This window comes from Sapajus apella, unplaced genomic scaffold (genome assembly GCF_009761245.1).
Source record: "Sapajus apella isolate SASKATOON/1434 unplaced genomic scaffold, GSC_monkey_1.0 scaffold53, whole genome shotgun sequence".
Lineage (NCBI taxonomy): Eukaryota > Metazoa > Chordata > Mammalia > Primates > Cebidae > Sapajus > Sapajus apella.
Window position 1 is genome coordinate 1,590,790 of NW_022436993.1, and position 16,374 is coordinate 1,607,163.

Here is a 16,374-nt window from a genome sequence, read left to right on the forward strand (position 1 = left end):
TTTTTGTAGAGACAGGGTCTCGTTATGTTGTCCAGACTGGTCTCTTGCTCCTGGCCCCAAGTGATCCTCAAACCTGGGCCTCCCAAAGTGCTAGGATTACAGGCATGAGTCACCACGCCCATCCTGCTGTCCATTGTCTTTGTCTAGTTTTGGTATCAGTGCAATGATGACTTCATAAAGTTAGTCAGGGAGTCTTTTCTTTTCTATTTTCTAAAAGAGATTTTGGAGAATTGACCTAAACTCAAACTTAACTCTTCCTTAAATGTTCGTAAAATTTACCAGTAAAAGCATCTGGATCTGGTGCTTTATTTTTTGGAAAGTTGTTATTGATTTAATTTCTTTAGAAGTTGCATGGAATTGGCCTTATTCCTTCTTTGTATGTTTGGTAGAATTTACTGCCAAAACTATTTGAGCCTGGAGATTTCTTTCTCAGAAAATTTCCAACTGAGAATTGAAAATTTACAATAGTCACAGGACTATTGGATTATCTATTTTAACTTGGTCAGTTTTGGTAGATTGTGTGTTTTAGAAATTATTCTTGTTCAACTAAGCTGTCAAGTTTATATGAGTGAAGTTGTTTATTATCCTTTTAATGTATGCAGAGTATGTAGTGATTTCCCCTATTTCTTCCCTGATGTTGATAATTTGGACTTCACACTTTTTTTGTGTGTCACTCTTGCTAGACAGGGATTTATCAAATTTATTGATCTTTACAAAGAACCAACTTTTAGTTTTATTTACTTTTCTCATTTTTCTGTTTTCAATTTTATTGATATCTATTCTTATCTTTTTTATGTCCTTCTCACTGCTTGCTTTTTGTTCTTCCAGTTTTACATAAGGAAGTTTGGTTGATTTGGCATCTTTCTTCTAATAAAAGTATTTAATGACAAAATTTCCACTAAGCACTGATTTAGCTGCATCCTACAAATTTAAATATGATATATTTTTATTTATTTCATAGATTCCTGTAACTTCCCCCTCTTCCATTATGGCTGTCTTATACATTACATCTACATTCATTGAAATCCCCACCAGACATTGAAACCATCCAATGGATTCACCTTGCCTGCTGCCTAGACAGAGCCAGTTTATCAGGACAGGGGAATTGCAATGCAGAAAGAGTCATTCATGCACAGCTGGCTGCTCCTGAGTCCAAGCAATCCTCCTGCCTCAGCCTCCAGGGTAGCTGAGACTACAGGCATCTGCCACTATACCTGGCAATAATTTCTGTTAAATAAAAATGATAGGAGGTCACTTTTTTGAACTAAGCTCTTGCTCTAGGACCCAAAAGACCAGACTAAAAATCAAAATGGAGTCATCCATGCTACAGTTCCACGTCACCAAACCCAAACTAAATTGTTATCTGACCTTCAGGGAAATCACAAGAGACATAACAGCAACCTTCAATCCATATAATAATGAAGTTTCCTCTGCTTAAATCCTTACACAAAACAGTAGCCTAAGAAATCTTATACTGTTTTCCATAGTGGCTGTGCTAATTTATGTTTCCACCAACAATAAGAGTTCCTTTTTCTCCATATCCTTGCCAGTGTCTGGGTTTTGTTTTGTTTTGTTTTTGTCTTAATAGCCATTTAAGTGGGGTAAGATAATATCTCCTTGTGGTTTTGATTTGCATTTCCCTGATGATTTGTGATGTTGAGCATTTTTTCATGTACCTGTTAGTCATTTGTATGCCTTCTTTTGAGAAATATCATTCATGTCTTTTTCCCACTTCTTAAGGAGATTATTTGGTTTTTTACTACTGAGTTGTTTGAGTTCCTTGTACATCCTGGATATTAGTCCCTTGTTGGATGAATGGTTTGTAAATATTTTCTTTCATTCAACAGGTTCTCTTGATTGTTTCCTTTGCTGTGCAGAAACCTTTTAATTTAATATTACCCTATTTATCTATTTTTGGTTTTATGCCTGTCCTTTCGAGGTCTTAGCCATAAAATCTTTCCCTACACCAATGTCCTGCAGTATTTCTCCCATGTTTTCTTCTAGTAGTTTTATAGTTTCAGGTCTTGAATTAATCTTTAATCCATCTTGAGTTGATATTTGTATATGGTGAGAGGTGATTCCAGTTTCATTCCTCTGCACATGGATATACAATTTCCCTAGCACCATTTATTGAAGGTGACTTTTCCATAATATATGTTCTTGGCACTTTGGTTAAAATTCAGTTGGCTCTAAATACATGGATTTATTTCTGGGTTCTCTATTTTGTTCCATTAATGTAAGTGTCTGTTTTTATACCAATACCATGCTGTTTTGGTTACTATAATCTTGTAATATATTTTGAAGTCTGGTATTGTGCTTCTAGCTTTATTCTTTTTGCTCAGGATAGCTTTGGCTATTCATGTTCTTTTTTGATTGCACATAAACATTAAGATTTTTTTTATTTCTGTGAAAAAATGATACTGGTATTTTGATAGGGAATGCATTGAATCTATAGATTGCTTTGGTCAGTATGATGATTTAAACAATATTAATTCTTCCAATCCATGTGCATCAGATGTCTTGTTTGTGTCCTTTTCAATTTGTTTCATCAGTATTTGGCAGGTTTTCTTAATAGAGCTCTTATACTTTCTTGGTTACATTTATTCCTAGGTGTTTATTTTATTCTGTAGTTATTGGAAATGAGACTGTTTTCTTGATTGCTTTCTTAGCTAGTTCATAATTGGTGTGTAGAAATACTACTGATTTGTGTATGTTGATTTTTTAACCTGTAATTTTAGTGAATTTTTTTTATCAGATCTCAGAGTTTTGGGGTGGAAAAACTGAAACTTGAACTTCTTTATGCTCCTGCAACCCCACTACTGGGCATTTATTCAAAGGAAAATAAGTCAATATATCAAAGAGATGCCTTCGCTCTTGTATTTATTGGAGCACTATTCACAATAGCAAAGACACAGAATCAACCTACATGTCCATCAACAGATAAATGGATAAAGAAAACATGTTACATGTACACAATAGACTATTACCAGCCATTAAAAATAATGAAATCCTGTCATTTGCAGCAACATGGATGGCACTGGAGCTAATTATGTTAAGTGAAATATACCAGGCTCAAAAAGACAAGTATCAAATGTTCTCACCCATATGTGGGAGCTAAAACAGTTGGTCCCAAGGATGTAGAGTATAATGATGGATACCAGAGGCAAGGAAGGCTATGTGCTGGGAGTAAGGGAATAAACAGAGATTAGTTAATGGAACAAACATATGTTTAGATAAAAGGAATAAGGTCTAATGATCGATAGTGGAGTAGGGTGACTATAGTTAACAACTATATATCATATATTTCAAAATAGCTAGAAGAGACAATTTGAAATGTTCTCAAAATATGGAAATGATAACTACTCAAAATGATGAAGACCTGAAATGCCCTGACTTAATTATTACACATTCTGTGCATGTAACAAAATATCACATATACCCAATAAATACATACGAATATTATATATCAATAAAAAATTTTAAAACTTATTCAAAGTAGCCTAAAGTATCCTGATATTAACAAATCAGTTATTTTTCTGTTGTTTTCTCTCCCTGTCCCAAGCTTACAACAAAAAAAAAATAGCTTTGAAATGACTAATGTGCTCTTTGTTCTTTGCTTCTGTTTTCTGCAGCTCTTCTCTGTCTGTAAAGCCAACATCTTCTCAGCTCATCAGAACATTTTTTCTGTTTGATGGAATGAAGTATTGCCCTATTCTAGAATTGCAATGAAGCTAATTGAAATCTTTAAAGTTGTCGTAATTTTGATCTTTGATATTTCAAAATCTGCATCATCTCAGCACTGGAATCTGCTTATTGTCTTTTTAAGTTGTCCCTGATTCTTTGTAAACTGAATAATTTTGGATTATATTCTGAACAGTTTACATATTGTGTTACGAGACTTTGAATCTTATTTAAACACTATCCAGAATGTTGACATTTTGTTTAAGCAAGGAGCCTACCTGACTGGGCTCAGGAAACAAATTTCAACCTACCTTTTTCAATTTTCAACAGTTTTGTAGGGCTATTGGATCTATCCAATGTATGCACTACCCAGTGGCCAATTTAGCATCTTTGGTATGCTGAACAGGATCGGACCCAATTGTGTGAGCTTGGTCATTAATCCTTGATAGTTACCCCTGCTCTGCCGTGAATGTTTATAACCGAGCCTGTGTCCATGGGCTCAGTCATGATAGAGTCAGGAGGCAGACAAATCCAAGACAGACAGGGGCAGGTCCCAGTGGAAACCCAAACTTCAAGTCAAAGACAGTCTCGGGTAAATCCTGAGACCAGATTGAGAACCTCTCTTCCCATTTGGCACACTTTCCTCTGATTGATCTCCATCCTTCACCTGTTTTAGATAAACCTACCCTTTCCTAATTGGTATTCTACACTGCTGTGTCCACCTTTGAGTGGTGGCTTTGTTTTAGTCTTTGTTTGCATACTCACAAACCTCCCCATTCTGAGCCTATAAGAGCCCCAGACCCAGCCACACTGAGAGACAGACCACCTAACTTTGGATGAAGGAGCACTCTCACATTCCCTGTCTGCTGAGAGCTGTTTCATTGCTCAGTAAAATTATTCTCCACCCTTCTCACCCTTCAATTGTCAGAGTAATCTCATTCTTCTTGGATGTGGAACAAGAACTCAGGACCCAACAAGTAGAGGTACAAAGAAGGCTGTAATACTGTGGCCCTCTGCCCTCCACTATCAACTCAATTATATTTTCAAAGGAGTATCTATTTAGGAATAGGCTACCTCTCCCTCCCCCAAACCAACAATGAGCCAACCCAGCACCATATCAAAATCTCTTGCCCTGCTGTTCTCATGTAAGGGTACTCATGGCAAGCATGCCTATAGCTCCAGTGCACAAGTAGGTATTGGCAAATACATACCATGGGAAGTCTAGGCCCCTACCTAGCTCTCCTATCTATAGCACTTGGAGAGTCAGGACTTCTCTACTCACAGTGCCAGGGTTTCTTAGTGCATTCTAGATCAGGCCAGCTGGCTGGAATCTGCTTCCGGCTTCACTCCTGCCAGCCTCATTGCCTGGGGGCTGTGTCCTGTTCTTTTTCTCTAGTTTTGGGATAATTCTTAGAACAACCTGGCTCTGTTTCTAACATTCCCACTGCTCCTGTTTCAAAGCATGCTTGTATCCTTGTCTTTCAGATTAGGTTCTTCTTGCTGATAAACAACTAAATCTGTCCACGTCTGTTAGTTTTGGTCTTTTGTTGATAGGACAATTCTTCCACTTTCTATTCTTGATACTTTTTATCTGCCTTTTTCCTTAATGCATTGACTAGCATATTAGAAAAAATAAAATATTAGTGACAATAACATGCATCACTTTTTTCCCCTAATTTTAATGAGAATACCTGTAGAGCTTCACCTATGGTTTGTCATTTCTGATAAGTTATTAATCCAATGTATTATGTTGGATTTTGAAATGGATTTGTTATATTATTCTATCCTAAGATTCATCTTGGTAAGTCATTCCTTTATATACTGTTAAATTATATTTTCTGACATTTTACTTATGAGTTTGCATATGTAGACATATTCTCAAGGTGATACCAATTTATATTTCCCTTTAAGTCACTGTCACTTAGATACAGGGGAGCACAGCAGGCATTGTTTTAAGATAATCATTGATATAGCGTACACACAATTCTTTATGGAAGGCTAAATAGCTATTGTTTCCTATTACCCCAAATCTATTTATCCTGGTTCAGTTAACACACTCCTATTTTCCTTGGGAAACCTCTCTCTTAATGTCCATTGAAAGAAGCTGATCTCCTATCTCACCAATTCCAGAGGGTGCCCATTAAAAAGGTCCAGCTAATCAGCTTACTCCCTGCATGAAAATGATGTAATTCAAGGATGGGTACATTATTCAATGGGGTGAAATTCTAGGACTCTTACAGAAATTTTGAGAAGAGAGAAGTCCATTTTGCAAGAGATGCCAACAGGTTAAGATAGGGCCCTGGAGGTATTAGGAGACCTCTAGCTATTGAGAATGAAGAACCTAAATAAGAATAGCACCTAGAGAGAAAAAAGTAGCTCCAAAAGCTGGAGACCGCTCCTAATACCACCACTGGAGTCCCTGGATTGAGTCAGACTCACAGCCAGATACACATAGATCTTTCTGTGACATGAGCCAGTGGGTTCCCTTTTTAAAGAAAATTATGAAATATTTTAAACGTATACATCTGTGGAGAATAATGTGAATAACAAGTTTTATCAAATGTATTAAGCATCAAATATTATGTGTTATTAATGTGAAGCACTAAACTTTAAAGACAGGATCAAGACCTCCCTGTGTGCTCCTCCCTGATCCAATCTATTATTTTCCTCTCACCCACACAAAATTGGTATGGTTTGGTTTTGTCCCCATTCAAATCTCAACTTGAATTGTATTCCCCAGGATTCCCACGTGTTATGGAGGGACTCAGGGAGAGGTAATTGAATCATGTGGGCAAGTCTTTCCCATGTTATTCTCATGATAGTGAATAAGTCTCATGAGATCTGATGGGTTTATCAGGGGTTTCTGCTTTTGCTTCTCCCTCATTTTCTCTTGCTGCTGTGATGTAAGAAGTGCCTTTCACCTCCCACCGTGATTCTGAGGACTCCCAGCCATGTGGAACTGTAAGTACAATTAAACCTTAATTTCTTCTCAGTCTCAGGTATGTCTTTATCAGCAGTGTGAAATGGACTAATACAATAATTATTGTCATAAATTCAGTACTTGTCATGCCCATACATGATGTTATATTTTTATCTGCCTATTTATGCATCCTCAAACTTACAGAATTTTAAACTTTATTATTTTATCCAAATATATAATTACTTCTACAGCTTGCCTTTTTCATCCAGGGGGTTTAACTATGTTTTGGGTGTTTAACTATGTTGAGATATGTGCTGTGGTTCATTTAAAGTGCTGTATTCTATGGCCATAATCAAAGAATGCATGAATGCAGTGAACAGGGAACATTTCTACACTGCTGGTGGGAATGTAAACTAGTACGACCACTATGGAAAACAGTATGGAGATTCCTTAAAGAACTAAAAGTAGAACTACCATCTGATCCAGCAATGCCACTACTGGGTATCCACCCAGAGGAAAAGAAATCATCATACGAAAAAGATACTTGCATGCTCATGTTTATAGCAGGACAATTTGCAATTGTAAAAACGTGGAACCAACCCAAGTGCCTATCAATCAACGAGTGGATAAAGAAACTGTGGTGTATATATGTGATGAAATACTACTCAGCCATAAAAAGGAAGGAATTAATGGCATTTGCAGCAACCTGGATGAGATTGGAAACTATTATTCTAAGTGAAGTAATTCGTATGATAATCAAACATCGTATGTTCTCACTCATAAGCTATGAAGATGCAAAGGCATAAGAATGACTTCGAGGACTCAGGGAGGAAGAGTGGGAAGGGGGTGAGGAATAAAAGACTACAAATAGTGTGCAATTTACACTGCCCGGGTGAGGGGCACACCAAAATCTCACAAATCACCACTAAAGAACTTATGTAACCAAACACCACCTGATCCCCAATTACCAATGGACATAAAAAATTTAAAAATAAAACTAAAAATAACAAAGTGCTGTATTCTATATTCCACAAAGCTGTGTGTTCATCAGTTCTTTCACTCTCTGGTGTTTGTGTAGGTGATCAAAATATGCAACCCCAAAATATACCACTTTGGCATATGGATTATTTTGAGCCAAAAACATTTTGAGATCTAACAGCTGCAGAAAGAATCCTTCCCATAGCTAAAACCAGAAGCTTTCCAGAAATGAAGATTGCCGTAAGTCCTCTTTCCTGGAGAAGTTTATGGCCATGAAGAAGATGAAAAATGGGTGTCAAGATGAACCTTCACAAACAAATCCTGTTCCATTTGCTTCCCCCATATATTTACCTTCCCATAATTTTCAGACCTTGAAAGCCTAAAGCCTCTTCTTTTCTTTTCTCCATAAACTTATTGTCCTTTGTTAAGATGTTATATAAGCCCAGATTCTAACCACCCCTTTGGGTTACTTATCACTGGGTTTCTCTTGCATGTATGCATGCTGCACATGTTAATAAACTATGTTTTCTTCTTGTTAATCTGTATTTTATCAGTCTAATTCACAGGTCCCCAGTTAGAGAATGTAGGAAGGTAAAGAAAATTAAGGTTTTCTTCCTCCCCTACCTTTCCAATATTTTGCCAGTATACTCTCTTTTCCTTTAAGCCAGATTAAATATGGGTTCCCCTTACTTGCCAACCAAAGAGTCCTTATTGGTCCATTCAGAAAATCTCTAAAAGCTCCCAATGTTACTGTCCCTTCAAGAAGCCTAAAATCCCTGACATTACAGTCAATCCTAGCTAAGGCATTGTATTTGTAAAACTCTCACAAAGTGAAGGTATTATCCAGGAAGAACCAAAGATGAACTTATCATATTTTGCACAGAGCATAGAACTGTTGCTAATTAGGAGATAGGCAGCTATCTCCAAAAAGAAGACAGGGCTCTGGATGGAGAACAATAGATAACTACTTTCATATGAGACTTTGAAGGAGGAGGACACTTGGGGAATCCAGGGTTGGGATAAGAGCACCAAGCATTTAAGAAGAGTTAATGGCTTTACCTTAGAGAGGAGACATGAAGGATCAGCTTTGCTTATTAAAAGTAGCAGCACCTAATCAGACAGTTTCAAATCTTCATGCAGTCATTTACTGTCTGAATGATGAGGCAAGTCATTCAAGTTTTTGAGCCTCAATTTCTTTATTGGTAAAATGGAATGAATTATACCTACATTTAAGGGTTGATTGCATTATTTAACACAATTAATATATAATTTCTAGAAACTAGCACCTCTTCAATAGATCATGGTTATTATCATTATCATTGATTTAGCCAATCTCATCAAAGATAGTTAAATCAATGACAATGATTCCCCTAGGGGTTGTGCTATGAAGGGCTGACTTGAGAACCTGGATTCAAAGCCGGGGCTTAAAGGTAAGAAGTTTATCAGAAAGTTTATTTTTTCTTCTAGCAAAGGTGACCCGAAGAAGGCACAATTTAGTGCTAGAGAAGACTGGGCTTACCCTAGGAGTGGGTGCTAATGATCAGATCTCCATCCAAGGTGATCCGATCATTCTTGCCCAGTGCTCAACAGAAGTAAATTGGGATATAATAGAAGTGTTCTGCCAGTTTCTAACAACTAAAGGATAGTCTTTTAATGTGAAAAAAAAAATGGTGCCCTATCAAATGTTTAAGAGGTAGAGAATCAAGCTTGAAATAAATTTGATCACCTTGAGAATGTAGTTCTCTCAGAGTTGCTGACATGTCTAAAAGTGAGATGGAAGGGAGCTTCAAGGAGAGGGTGAGAAGTTGCACTGTTTTTCAACCTGAGTCACACTTTAGGGACACCTAGAACTTAAAGCTGTTGATGTTGGATGCCATCCCTCAAGAAAGTACCATGCCTTTTTTAAAGCATGAACTTTAAAAAAAATATTTAGATAACTCTAATATGCTGCCAAAGATGAGATCCAATGGGTAGAGAATTCCTTGTTCTGGATGCTGGTGACACAGGTATGTTCAGTTTATAAAAATAGGTATGTAAACTTATGAATTGTGTACTTTTCAATATGTATTTTACACTTCAATACAGAGTATGACAAACATTAAAACTGAGTAACCACTGCTTCCTTTCAGCATGTATATGGAGGATGGCTAGATGATTCTTATCAATGGGAAAATAAATGTCCATATTGAATTCTTCCACTTACAGAGCTTGGGACAAGTTACACAAGGAAAGGATTACAGAAGAAAGAAGGAAATTGCAAAGTGTTTGCCAATTCTTCAGTACTACCCAGGGGTAAACAGGTGGTCTAGCAAAGTGATGAATGTGTTTTCAAACATGCAGAAGGTGGACAGACCTCAACATGAGGAAGAAGCAGACAACCCATTGTTCTACCCTATAACTAAATAGATTCTAATTTAGGAGAGAGCTAAAAGTGAAGGGACCTGGATAATCAGGGAATAAGAGGGGATACTGAGAGAGAGGATTGCTTGGGCTGTGTGATGGCAAATTGCAGCTTGGGAAAAGATGCCCATACAGATTGGGAACGCATTCTGAAGATGTGATGGCTAGAGGACTTTTAAGAAAAGAGGAATCTAATATGTAATTTCAAATTTGTTTATGTGGCTACAATGAAAACTCCATTCATTGATTCAGACCCTTGGTAACATCTGCTATCTTAGCTACCCTGCTACCCACCTGTTTTATTTATTTATTTATTTATTTTATTGATTTATTTTGAGACAGGGTCTCACTCTGTCACCCAGGCCGGAATGCAGTGGTGTGATCTCGGCTCACTGCAGCCTCTGTCTCCTGGGTTCAAGCGACACTTCTGCCTCAGCCTCCTGAGTAGCTGGGATTACAGGCAGGCACCACTACGCCCAACTAATTTTTGAATTTTTAGTAGAGACAGGGCTTCACAATATTGCCCAGGCTGGTCTTGGACTTCTGACCACAGGTGATCCACCTACCCTGGCCTCCCAAATTGCTGGGATTATAGGCATGAGCCACTGCACCTGGCCTCCACCTGCTTTACAGTATGCCTAGGTGCAAACCAGACAGAGGTGGAAGGATACTGTAGCTTAGTGAGCCAAAGACACTAAGTTGATTCGTTATTTTAGCTTCAGTTTTCTTTTAATGATGATACATGCCTTGCTGATTTGGGGCCAGACACTTAAACTGTAAAATGGAAAAATATGACACCCCTGTAAAAAATGACCATGGCTCTTCTGATATGGCTAATTCTGACACATAGATCATAATTGCTACTTGTCCCAGCTGTGATGTGGGTTAAAGAGTAGTAAAACTTGAAGTCAGATGATAGGCTGTATTCTCGGGAAAGCTATTAAACTTTTTTTCTTTTTTTTTTTGAGACAGAGTCTCACTCTGTTGCCCAGGTTGGAGTGCAGTGGCTCTATTTTAGCTTATTGCAACCTCCACCTCCCAGGCTGAAGTGATTCTCTTGCCTCAGCCTTCCGAGTAGCTGTGATTACAGGTGCCCATCACCGCATCCGGCTAATTTTTAAAATATATTTTTAGTAGAGACAGGATTTCACCATGTAGGCCAGGCTGGTCTTCAACTCCTGACCTCAAGTGATCAGCCCACCTCGGCCACCCAATATGTCGGGATGACAGGCATGAGCCACTGTGCTTGGCTACTTAACATTTCTAAGTTTGTTTTCTCTTGTGTAAAATTTGGGAAATTAACTTTCACACAGAGATTCTGTGAGACCTAAATGAAAGGATGTATTTGAAGCCAGTCCTTTATCAGACAGCATATAGTAAATACTCAACAAATATTAACTTTTTCTTTTTTCTCATCCATATTAAGGTATATAGAAACCTTTTGTAAATTACAAAGTGGCATACAAATAATTGTTTTAAAAAATTAGTGATAAATAAAATTTGTTGACTGATGATTTGCAAAGCAGATTCCTTCCTAACAATTAATTTCAAGAAGTAGAAAGTATTTTTGTACCATAAGTTAAATTAATGGTTTTAGTGCAATGATTTTTAACTGGGAGCAATTCGGCCTCCCAAGGGTCATTTGGCAATGTCTGGGGACATTTCAATAATCATAGCTTGGGGAATTCTACTGTCCTCTAATAAGGACAGGACAGAGACGCTGTTAAATATCCTACAATACACAGGACAGGCTCCCACAACAAAGAATTATCCAGTTCAAAATGTGAATGGCCCCACTGTTGAGAAACAGTTTTGGTGGCAAGGCAAGATAATCCGGTTAGTCTTGATATCAATATTGTTGAGTGCCTACACACACATCAACATCTCTTAACCTTAAAGGTCCCCTCCTTAGCCTGTGAACCCTCAAAAAGAATGAGAAAATTCACTTCTAAGGTGACCCTGTTCTTAGATGTTCAGGAATACCAACCATGAGCTAGTACTATCAATGCAAAGCTTGTGTACTGCCCCAGGAAAGTCGAGAGAACTCTCTCACTAGAACTCTCCTCCACACCCCATTAAAAGGTGCATTATATTTTGTACAGTGTTACCACGTTTAAAACCTGTACAGTCCTGCCTGTCTTAAGCAGTAAATCAAATTCCACAGTACTGAGCTCATTTTATGATTCAACAATGTGAATGGAGCTTTTTCCGGTAGAGAAGGTAATTGCTTCAGAATAAGAACCTGCCTTCACAGCAATCCTGAATCTTAATTTTAGAAATCAGAATGAGATGATTCAAAGCTAGCGAGAAGATTGTTCGGAATCATTTCTGTTATTGCTAAGTAAATATTCTTCCCGGCTATGAATCTAACAGAAAGTGGAGCTAGTAACCTGGGGCAACGAAGCTATTGGTATTGTGCTGTTCAGCTTCTTCATCTCCCACCGTCCATGCTACTCCTGCTGCGGTCTTATCCCTGGCTCCATGATAGAACCAGAGGTCCTACAACAAAGTCAGAGCTGGGTCAAGGGCAAAGGATGCTGGGAAAGCTGTGTGTAACAAGCAGCAGAGTTGCTCTAGAATGCGGTGATAATTATTCTATAATTTATTTTGTATTTTCACAACACATTACTTTTAGAATTTTTTTTTGTTTGTGTGTGTGGTTGTGTGTGTGTGTGTGTGTGTGTGTGTGTGTGTGTGTGTGTGTGTGTGTGTATTTATTTTTTTTGGAGAAAAAGTCTCACTCCGTGGCCCAGGCATAAGTGTAGTGGCATGATCTAGGCTCAGGGCAACCTCTGCTTCCTGGGTTCAAGCAATTCTCCTGCCTCAGCCTCCCTAGTAGCTGGGACTACAGGGATGCACCACCACACACAGCTGATTTTTGTATTTTTCATAGAGACAAGGTTTCACCATGTTGACCAGGCTGGTCTCAAACTCTTGACCTCAGGTGATCCGCCTGCCTTGGCCTCCCAAATTGCTGGGATTACAGGCTTGAGCCAACGCACTCAGCCCAACACATAACTTATTTGATCTTTCCAACAACCCAACGATGTAAATAAAATAAATATCTTTATCCCTAGTTTACAGATTAAAAGAAAAAAAACCCTATAAAGGTTAAATGTCTTACTTTAAATCCTACAACTAATAAGTATCTAGGTGGTTCATACCTGTAATCCCAACTTTTTGGGAGGCTGTAGTGGGAGGGTCACTTGAGCCCAGGAGTTCAAGGCCAGCCTGAGCAACGTAGGAAGATCCTGTCTTTACAAAAAAAAAAAAAAAAATTTAATTAGGTGAGCCTGGTTCCAGCCACTCAAGAGGCTGAGATAGAAATCCCGCTTGAACCCTGGAGTTTGAGGCTGCCACGAGCTATATGATTATACCACTGCTCTCCAGCTTGGGCAATAGAACAAGACCCTGTCTCAAAAAAAAAAGAAAAAAGGATCTGGGATCCAAGCCTTCTGTGATGGTAAATACCGAGTGTCAACTTGATTGTATTGAAAGATACAAAGTATTGTTCCTCAGTGTATCTTTGAGGGTGTTGCCAAAGGAAATTAACATTTGAGTCAGTGGACTGGGAGAGGCAGACCCACCCTCAGTCTTGGTGGGCACCATCCAATCAGCTGCCAGCATGGTTAGAATAAAGCAGGCAGGAGAAGACGGAAGAGCAGACTTCATAAGTCTTACAGACTTCATCTTTCTCCCGTGCTGAATACTTCCTGCCCTCAAACACCAACTCCAAGTTCTTCAGCTTTTGGACTCTTGGACCTACACCAGTTGTTTACCGGGGACTTTTGGGCCTTTGGCCACAGACTGAAGGCTGCACTGTTAGTGTCCCTACTTTTGAGGTTTTGGGACTCAGACTGATCCACCACTGGCCTCCTTGCTCTTCAACTTGCAGATGGCCTATGGTAGGACTCTACCGTGCGATCATATGAGTCAAATCTCCTGAATAAACTCCCTTTCATACATATATCCTATTAGCTCTCTCCCTCTAGAGAACACTGACTAATACACCTTCCAACTCCTAAGAGTTCTTTACACTTAGAGTACACGAAAATATAGTTTGTGGTCCTTTCCTTCCAGTTCTCTGCATTTGCTTCCCTTTTCTCTGTTGCAGGAATGCAAAAGAAAACTGGAGATACTGACCTGTTATAACCTGACCTGCAGACTCTAGAAAAGGTGCAGGAATCCTTGACTTAGCCTGCTGGTATTCTCCAAATCAAAAAGTATCTGCCCTGCAGAAATGCCTATGGGAAATCATTCATTTCCTAAAAACTCATTTTTATAATGTAATTAGTCATCCTGGACAGATTTTTCAAAATTAGCCATTATTTGTTGTTGCCTAATTTCACCTATTACTCTAATTTAAATCACATCACTGTGATTTAATGTGCTTTTCTTCAGGATTATTATTTTAAACATTTGAAGTCAGCCTGTTCCAAATTAGCAATGTCATGACCTGAATGAATGTTCTTATTTCCTCCGTTAACTCTCTTAGCTATTCATTCTTCCTTGAAAGGATCTTTCAGTTCCCTCAACTTCCTCTTATTTGAATTCTCACTGTAATTGTGTTCATACAGAACATAAGGATCTTTTTTCCCTTTCTGAGAAGGTAGAGCCATCCTTGTTCCAGTTATAGGAAGCTTTAATGAGGATTTTAGTGTGTGTATGTAGGGAGGTAATTTTATTTTTATTTTTTATTCTTAGAGGAGTTAAAAATTTGACAACCAACTCTTAGTATTACTAAAACTTAGACATCTTTTTAAAAATCAGTCTCTCGATCGCACAGAAACATACATATATAGCTACAAAATTGTAGCTTGTCTCTAGAACTGTGAAGGACAAAACCAAGAATGAAGTATTCATATAGCAGAGGATGGGCCCTGAATTCAGAATATATATCTTGTAACTTCTGTAAACAAAACCCAAAATTATACTGTTATTCCTTTTTGCTACTGTACTTTGAAAATTCGTAACTTCAAAGGCATAGTAAAACTCTGAGTGAGCAGATGTGATTCATTCACTTCTCCATAACAAGGGAGGCTTCAGCTGGGAAAACAGAAATATTCTGTTCTGGTATCTTCTATCTTTAGGAGAAAACTTTAAAATTATTTTGAAGTCATTATGAATGTAGGAAAATTCAGCACAGATAAAGAAAGGCGAGGATGTCACCGGAAAAGACAGGTAGTTCTTTAGCTCACTAGCCCTTTTGTATGTCAATCCATATCTACTTTGAACTATACCATCCTGACTTCTCTTCTTGTAACTGAATGTTGAGTTTCTCATCTTCAATCCCTTTTCTTTAAGCAGTAAAAACTTTATTGTTACTTGTAATTCCTGCATCAGTGAGCATGTTTACCAGGACCACACATGCCAAACCAAAAATCAGTCTCTCTCGATCACATACAAACCTACATTTTTTATTGTGAAATATTATTCACATATAAAATGTACATGCATAGTTTAACAATTAGTTGAAGAAACATAAACTGGTGCAACCATCATGTAGGTCACATAATGGACATTTTCTAGCACTGCAGCAACTGACCAGTGCAGTCCTTCCTACTCCCAACCCATCTACCCATTTAAGGTCAAGTTGCTATCGCAACTTACACGAATCATTTCCTGCTTTTTTTAATATATAGTTTTACCATATGTACTTTGTTTTCTAAAAATTTTAATAAGATGCATCCATATTTTGTGCAACTTTAATGCATCCAAATTCATTGCTGTATTATATTCTACTTTATAAAAATACCACAGTTTGTCGTTTCTCCTGATAATAACCATGTGCATTGTTTGCAGTTTGGGGCAATTTTATCAACACTACTGTGAACATGCTTGTACATGTATCTAGGGTATACCTTGAAGTAAAGTTTCTGAGCCATAGGGTAGGCATACCTTAAACATTACCCATATAGTATTAAACCATCTCCCAAAGCAGTGGTACCAATTTAAACTGTTATCCACTGTACATGTGGGTTCTTGCAGTGCCACATTCTGGCCAACTCTTGGTATGGTGAGGTCTCACATTTTTTCAATCAAATGGTTTAAAGAAAGGTACCATGCAACTTTTCTGTCAATAAGAAATTATTTACCAAAATATCTTGGATAGTCAGTCTCTACTACCATTTTCAACAAGTAAGCTCCACATACCAAATGTCTAGATATTTAAAAGGTATTCCAAGCCAATAAACAGTGAAATTCAAAAGTCACCTGTATGATGATATTGTAAGACTATCTCACTGTGATTTTAATTTGCATTTCTCTGATCACTAATGAGATCACTAATGAGCCCCTTTCGTGCCTAGTGATCATTTAGATTTCTCCTTTTGTGAAGTGCCTGTTCAGTCTTTTGCCCCCTTCTCTCTGTTTTTTCCGTAATAGATGTTCTCTAA

At 37.9% G+C, this 16,374-nt stretch overlaps 1 long non-coding RNA gene across 1 annotated transcript; it reads left to right on the forward strand.

Annotated features, from left to right (window-relative positions):
* Positions 1–11,235: 11,235 nt before the first annotated feature.
* LOC116527071 lies at positions 11,236–14,984 on the forward strand. Its single transcript, XR_004258374.1, has 2 exons — positions 11,236–12,562; positions 14,094–14,984. It is a non-coding gene; the product is annotated as an uncharacterized LOC116527071 (long non-coding RNA).
* The last annotated feature ends 1,390 nt before the right edge of the window (positions 14,985–16,374 follow it).